The following is an 8775-nucleotide window of genomic DNA, read 5'->3' on the forward strand; positions in this document are numbered from 1 at the left end:
GGTATGAGCGGCTGTATGATGTCTGGCTGTAGGTATGAGCGGCTGTATGATGTCTGGCTGTATGATATCTGGCTGTATGTATGAGCGGCTGTATGATGTCTGGCTGTATGTATGAGCAGCTGTATGATATCTGGCTGTAGGTATGAGGAGCGGCTGTATGATATCTGGCTGTAGGTATGAGCGGCTGTATGATATCTAGCTGTAGGTATGAGCGTCTGTATGATATATGGCTGTAGGTATGAGAGGCTGTATGATGTCTGGCTGTAGGTATGAGCGGCTGTATGATGTCTGGCTGTATGTATGAGCGGCTGTATGATATCTGGCTGTAGGCATGAGCGGCTGTATGATATCTGGCTGTATGTATGAGCGGCTGTATGATGTCTGGCTGTAGGTATGAGCGGCTGTATGATGTCTGGCTGTATGTATAAGAGGGTGTATGATGTCTGGCTGTATGTATGAGCGGCTGTATGACGTCTGGTTGTAGGTATGAGCGGCTGTATGACGTCTGGCTGTAGGTATGAGCGGCTGTATGACGTCTGGCTGTAGGTATGAGCTTCTGTATGATGTCTGGCTGTATGTATGAGCGGCTATATGATATCTGGCTGTATGTATGAGCGGCTGCATGATATCTGGCTGTAGGTATGAGCAGCTGTATGAGGTCAGGCTGTAGGTATGAGCAGCTGTATGATGTCTGGCTGTATGTATGAGCAGCTGTATGTATGAGCGGCTGTATGATGTCAGGCTGTATGTATGAGCGGCTGTATGATGTCTGGCTGTATGTATGAGCGGCTGTATGATGTCTGGCTGTATGTATGAGCGGCTGTATGATGTCTGGCTGTATGTATGAGCGGCTGTATGATGTTTGGCTGTATGTATGAGCGGCTGTATGATGTCAGGCTGTATGTATGAGCGGCTGTATGATGTCAGGCTGTATGTATGAGCGGCTGTATGATGTCTGGCTGTATGTATGAGCGGCTGTATGATGTCAGGCTGTATGTATGAGCGGCTGTATGATGTCAGGCTGTATGTATGAGCGGCTGTATGATGTCAGGCTGTATGTATGAGCGGCTGTATGATGTCTGGCTGTATGTATGAGCGGCTGTATGATGTCTGGCTGTATGTATGAGCGGCTGTATGAAGTCTGGCTGTAGGTATGAGCGGCTGTATGATGTCTGGCTGTATGTATGAGCTGCTGTATGATATCTGGCTGTAGGTATGAGCGGCTGTATGATATCTGGCTGTAGGTATGAGCGGCTGTATGATATCTGGCTGTAGGTATGAGCGGCTGTATGATATCTGGCTGTAGGTATGAGCGGCTGTATGATATCTGGCTGTAGGTATGAGCGGCTGTATGATATATGGCTGTAGGTATGAGCGGCTGTATGACATCTGGCAGTATGTATGAGCGGCTGTATGATGTCTGGCTGTAGGTATGAGCTTCTGTATGATATCTGGCTGTAGGTATGAGCGGCTGTATGATATCTGGCTGTAGGTATGAGCTTCTGTATGATGTCTGGCTGTATGTATGAGCAGCTGTATGATATCTGGCTGTATGTATGAGCGGCTGTATGATGTCTGGCTGTAGGTATGAGCGGCTGTATGATATCTGGCTGTAGGTATGAGCGGCTGTATGATGTCTGGCTGTAGGTATGAGCGGCTGTATGATATCTGGCTGTAGGTATGAGCGGCTGTATGATATATGGCTGTAGGTATGAGCGGTTGTATGATGTCTGGCTGTAGGTATGAGCGGCTGTATGATGTCTGGCTGTATGTATGAGCGGCTGTATGATATCTGGCTGTAGGTATGAGCGACTGTATGATGTCTGGCTGTATGTATGAGCGGCTGTATGATATCTGGCTGTAGGTATGAGCGGCTGTATGATATCTGGCTGTAGGTATGAGAGGCTGTATGATATCTGGCTGTAGGTATCAGCGGCTGCATGATATCTGGCTGTAGGTATCAGCGGCTGTATGATGTCTGGCTGTATGTATGAGCAGCTGTATGATATCTGGCTGTATGTATGAGCGGCTGTATGATGTCTGGCTGTAGGTATGAGCGGATGTATGATGTCTGGCTGTAGGTATGAGCGGCTGTATGATGTCTGGCTGTAGGTATGAGCGGCTGTATGATGTCTGGCTGTAGGTATGGGCGGCTGTATGATGTCTGGCTGTAGGTATGAGCGGTTGTATGATGTCTGGCTGTAGGTATGAGCGGCTGTATGATGTCTGGCTGTAGGTATGAGCGGCTGTATGTATGAGCGGCTGTATGATGTCTGGCTGTAGTTATGAGCGGCTGTATGATGTCTGGCTGTAGATATGAGCGGCTGTATGATATATGGCGGTAGGTATGAGCGGCTGTATGATATCTGGCTGTAGGTATGAGCGGCTGTATGATATCTGGCTGTAGTTATGAGCGGCTGTTTGATATCTGGCTGTAGGTATGAGCGGCTGTATGATATCTGGCTGTAGGTATGAGCGGCTGTATGATATCTGGCTGTAGGTATGAGCGGCTGTATGATATCTGGCTGTAGGTATGAGCGGCTGTATGATATCTGGCTGTAGGTATGAGCGGCTGTATGATATATGGCGGTAGGTATGAGCGGCTGTATGATATATGGCTCTAGGTATGAGCGGCTGTATGATGTCTGGCTGTAGGTATGAGCGGCTGTATGATGTCTGGCTGTAGGTATGAGCTTCTGTATGATATCTGGCTGTAGGTATGAGCGGCTGTATGATAACTGGCTGTAGGTATGAGCAGCTGTATGATATCTGGCTGTAGGTATGAGCGGCTGTATGATGTCTGGCTGTAGGTATGAGCGGCTGTATGATGTCTGGCTGTATGTATGAGCGGCTGTATGATGTCTGGCTGTATGTATGAGCGGCTGTATGATGTCTGGCTGTATGTATGAGCGGCTGTATGATGTCTGGCTGTATGTATGAGCGGCTGTATGATGTCTGGCTGTATGTATGAGCGGCTGTATGATATCAGGCTGTATGTATGAGCGGCTGTATGATGTCTGGCTGTAGGTATGAGCGGCTGTATGATGTCTGGCTGTAGGTATGAGCGGCTGTATGATGTCTGGCTGTAGGTATGAGCGGCTGTATGATGTCTGGCTGTAGGTATGAGCGGCTGTATGATGTCTGGCTGTAGGTATGAGCGGCTGTATGATGTCTGGCTGTAGGTATGAGCGGCTGTATGATGTCTGGCTGTATGTAAGAGCGGCTGTATGATGTCTGGCTGTAGGTATGAGCGGCTGTATGATGTCTGGCTGTAGGTATGAGCGGCTGTCTGATGTCTGGCTGTAGGTATGAGCGGCTGTCTGATATCTGGCTGTATGTATGAGCGACTGTATGATGTCTGGCTGTATGTATGAGCGGCTGTATGATGTCTGGCTGTATGTATGAGCGGCTGTATGATGTCTGGCTGCATGTATGAGCGGCTGTATGATGTCTGGCTGTATGTATGAGCGGCTGTATGATATCTGGCTGTATGTATGAGCGGCTGTATGATATCTGGCTGTAGGTATGAGTAGCGGCTGTATGATGTCTGGCTGTAGGTATGAGTAGCGGCTGTATGATGTCTGGCTGTAGGTATGAGCGGCTGTATGATGTCTTGCTTTATGTATGAGCGGCTGTATGATATCTGGCTGTATGTATGAGCGGCTGTATGATATCAGGCTGTAGGTATGAGCGGCTGTATGATATCTGGCTGTAGGTATGAGCAGATGTATGATGGACGCCTGTATGTATGATAGGGTGTATGATGTACGCCTGTATGTATGATAGGGTGTATGATGTCTGGCTGTAGGTATGAGCGGCTGTATGATGTCAGGCTGTAGGTATGAGCGTCTGGATGATGTCTGGATGTATGTATGAGCAGCTGTATGATGTCTGGCTGTATGTATGAAAGGCTATATGATATCTGGCTGTATGTATGAGCGGCTATATGATATCTGGCTGTATGTATGAGCAGCTGTATGATGTATGGCTGTAGGTATGAGCGGCTGTATGATGTCTGGCTGTAGGTATGAGCGGCTGTATGATGTCTGGCTGCAGGTATGAGCGGCTGTATGATATCTGGCTGTAGGTATGAGCGGCTGTATGATGTCTGGCTGTAGGTAAGAGCGGCTGTATGATGTCTGGCTGTAGGTATGAGCGGCTGTCTGATATCTGGCTGTATGTATGAGCGACTGTATGATGTCTGGCTGTATGTATGAGCGGCTGTATGATGTCTGGCTGTATGTATAAGCGGCTGTATGATATATGGCTGCATGTATGAGCGGCTGTATGATGTCTGGCTGTATGTATGAGCGGCTGTATGATGTCAGGCTGTATGTATGAGCAGCTGTATGATATCTGGCTGTATGTATGAGCGGCTGTATGATATCTGGCTGTATGTATGAGCGACTGTATGATGTCTGGCTGTAGGTATGAGTAGCGGCTGTATGATGTCTGGCTGTATGTATGAGCGGCTGTATGATATCTGGCTGTATGTATGAGCGGCTGTATGATGTCTGGCTGTAGGTATGAGCGGCTGTATGATATCAGGCTGTATGTATGAGCGGCTGTATGATATCTGGCTGTAGGTATGAGCAGATGTATGATGGACGCCTGTATGTATGATAGCGTGTATGATGTACGCCTGTATGTATGATAGGGTGTATGATGTCTGGCTGTAGGTATGAGCAGATGTATGATGAACACCTGTATGTATGAGCGGCTGTATGATGTCTGGCTGTATGTATGAGCGGCTGTATGATATCTGGCTGTATGTATGAGCGGCTGTATGATATCTGGCTGTAGGTATGAGCGGCTGTATGTATGAGCGGCTGTATGTATGAGCGGCTCAATGATATCTGGCTGTAGGTATGAGCGGCTGTATGATGTCTGGCTGTAGGTATGAGCGGCTGTATGATGTCTGGCTGTATGTATGAGCGGCTGTATGATATCTGGCTGTAGGTATGAGCGACTGTATGATGTCTGGCTGTAGGTATGAGTAGCGGCTGTATGATGTCTGGCTGTATGTATGAGCAGCTGTATGATGTCTGGCTGTATGTATGAGCGGCTGTATGATGTCTGGCTGTATGTATGAGCGGCTGTATGATGTCTGGCTGTATGTATGAGCGGCTGTATGATATCTGGCTGTAGGTATGAGCGGCTGTATGATATCTGGCTGTAGGTATGAGCGGCTGTATGATATCTGGCTGTAGGTATGAGCGGCTGTATGATATCTGGCTGTAGGTATCAGCGGCTGCATGATATCTGGCTGTAGGTATCAGTGGCTGTATGATGTCTGGCTGTATGTATGAGCGGCTGTATGATGTCTGGCTGTAGGTATGAGCGGCTGTATGATGTCTGGCTGTAGGTATGAGCGGCTGTATGATGTCTGGCTGTAGGTATGAGCGGCTGTATGATGTCTGGCTGTAGGTATGAGCGGCTGTATGATGTCTGGCTGTAGGTATGAGCGGTTGTATGATGTCTGGCTGTAGGTATGAGCGGCTGTATGATGTCTGGCTGTATGTATGAGCGGCTGTATGTATGAGCGGCTGTATGATGTCTGGCTGTAGTTATGAGCGGCTGTATGATGTCTGGCTGTAGATATGAGCGGCTGTATGATATATGGCGGTAGGTATGAGCGGCTGTTTGATATCTGGCTGTAGGTATGAGCGGCTGTATGATATATGGCGGTAGGTATGAGCGGCTGTATGATATCTGGCTCTAGGTATGAGCGGCTGTATGATATCTGGCAGTATGTATGAGCGGCTGTATGATATCTGGCAGTATGTATGAGCGGCTGTATGATGTCTGGCTGTAGGTATGAGCTTCTGTATGATATCTGGCTGTAGGTATGAGCTTCTGTATGATGTCTGGCTGTATGTATGAGCAGCTGTATGATATCTGGCTGTATGTATGAGCGGCTGTATGATGTCTGGCTGTAGGTATGAGCGGCTGTATGATATCTGGCTGTATGTATGAGCGGCTGTATGATATATGGCTGTAGGTATGAGCGGTTGTATGATGTCTGGCTGTAGGTATGAGCGGCTGTATGATGTCGATGTCTGGCTGTATGTATGAGCGGCTGTATGATGTCTGGCTGTATGAATGAGCGGCTGTATGATATCTGGCTGTATGTATGAGCGGCTGTATGATGTCTGGCTGTATGTATGAGCGGCTGTATGATATCTGGCTGTAGGTATGAGGAGCGGCTGTATGATATCTGGCTGTAGGTATGAGCGGCTGTATGATATCTGGCTGTAGGTATGAGCGTCTGTATGATATATGGCTGTAGGTATGAGAGGCTGTATGATATCTGGCTGTAGGTATGAGCTTCTGTATGATGTCTGGCTGTATGTATGAGCAGCTGTATGATATCTGGCTGTATGTATGAGCGGCTGTATGATATCTGGCTGTATGTATGAGCGGCTGTATGATATCTGGCTGTAGGCATGAGCGGCTGTATGATATCTGGCTGTATGTATGAGCGGCTGTATGATGTCTGGCTGTAGGTATGAGCGGCTGTATGATGTCTGGCTGTATGTATAAGAGGGTGTATGATGTCTGGCTGTATGTATGAGCGGCTGTATGACGTCTGGTTGTAGGTATGAGCGGCTGTATGACGTCTGGCTGTAGGTATGAGCGGCTGTATGACGTCTGGCTGTAGGTATGAGCTTCTGTATGATGTCTGGCTGTATGTATGAGGGCTGTATGATATCTGGCTGTACGTATGAGCGGCTGCATGATATCTGGCTGTAGGTATGAGCAGCTGTATGAGGTCAGGCTGTAGGTATGAGCAGCTGTATGATGTCTGGCTGTATGTATGAGCAGCTGTATGTATGAGCGGCTGTATGATGTCAGGCTGTATGTATGAGCGGCTGTATGATGTCTGGCTGTATGTATGAGCGGCTGTATGATGTCTGGCTGTATGTATGAGCGGCTGTATGATGTCTGGCTGTATGTATGAGCGGCTGTATGATGTCTGGCTGTATGTATGAGCAGCTGTATGATGTCTGGCTGTATGTATGAGCGGCTGTATGATGTCAGGCTGTATGTATGAGCGGCTGTATGATGTCTGGCTGTATGTATGAGCGGCTGTATGATGTCAGGCTGTATGTATGAGCGGCTGTATGATGTCTGGCTGTATGTATGAGCGGCTGTATGATGTCTGGCTGTATGTATGAGCGGATGTATGATATCTGGCTGTAGGTATGAGCGGCTGTATGATGTCTGGCTGTATGTATGAGCTGCTGTATGATATCTGGCTGTAGGTATGAGCGGCTGTATGATATCTGGCTGTAGGTATGAGCGGCTGTATGATATCTGGCTGTAGGTATGAGCGGCTGTATGATATCTGGCTGTAGGTATGAGCGGCTGTATGATATCTGGCTGTAGGTATGAGCGGCTGTATGATATCTGGCTGTAGGTATGAGCGGCTGTATGATATATGGCTGTAGGTATGAGCGGCTGTATGATATCTGGCAGTATGTATGAGCGGCTGTATGATGTCTGGCTGTAGGTATGAGCTTCTGTATGATATCTGGCTGTAGGTATGAGCTGCTGTATGATATCTGGCTGTAGGTATGAGCTTCTGTATGATGTCTGGCTGTATGTATGAGCAGCTGTATGATATCTGGCTGTATGTATGAGCGGCTGTATGATGTCTGGCTGTAGGTATGAGCGGCTGTATGATATCTGGCTGTAGGTATGAGCGGCTGTATGATGTCTGGCTGTAGGTATGAGCGGCTGTATGATATCTGGCTGTATGTATGAGCGGCTGTATGATATATGGCTGTAGGTATGAGCGGTTGTATGATGTCTGGCTGTAGGTATGAGCGGCTGTATGATGTCTGGCTGTATGTATGAGCGGCTGTATGATGTCTGGCTGTATGATATCTGGCTGTATGTATGAGCGGCTGTATGATGTCTGGCTGTATGTATGAGCGGCTGTATGATATCTGGCTGTAGGTATGAGGAGCGGCTGTATGATATCTGGCTGTAGGTATGAGCGGCTGTATGATATCTGGCTGTAGGTATGAGCATCTGTATGATATATGGCTGTAGGTATGAGAGGCTGTATGATGTCTGGCTGTAGGTATGAGCGGCTGTATGATATCTGGCTGTAGGTATGAGCGGCTGTATGATATCTGGCTGTAGGTATGAGCGGCTGTATGATATCTGGCTGTAGGTATGAGCATCTGTATGATATATGGCTGTAGGTATGAGCGGCTGTATGATGTCTGGCTGTAGGTATGAGCGGCTGTATGATGTCTGGCTGTAGGTATGAGCATCTGTATGATATATGGCTGTAGGTATGAGCGGCTGTATGATGTCTGGCTGTAGGTATGAGCGGCTGTATGATATCTGGCTGTAGGTATGAGCGGCTGTATGATATCTGGCTGTAGGTATGAGCGGCTGTATGATATCTGGCTGTAGGTATGAGCGGCTGTATGATATCTGGCTGTAGGTATGAGCATCTGTATGATATATGGCTGTAGGTATGAGCGGCTGTATGATGTCTGGCTGTATGTATGAGCGGCTGTATGATATCTGGCTGTAGGCATGAGCGGCTGTATGATATCTGGCTGTATGTATGAGCGGCTGTATGATGTCTGGCTGTAGGTATGAGCGGCTGTATGATGTCTGGCTGTAGGTATGAGCGGCTGTATGATGTCAGGCTGTATGTATAAGAGGGTGTATGATGTCTGGCTGTATGTATGAGCGGCTGTATGATATCTGGCTGTAGGTATGAGCGGCTGTATGATATCTGGCTGTAGGTAT

Source organism: Phyllobates terribilis, unplaced genomic scaffold, assembly GCF_046119375.1.
Source record: "Phyllobates terribilis strain yellow unplaced genomic scaffold, ASM4611937v1 Scaffold_6107__1_contigs__length_46840, whole genome shotgun sequence".
NCBI lineage: Eukaryota > Metazoa > Chordata > Amphibia > Anura > Dendrobatidae > Phyllobates > Phyllobates terribilis.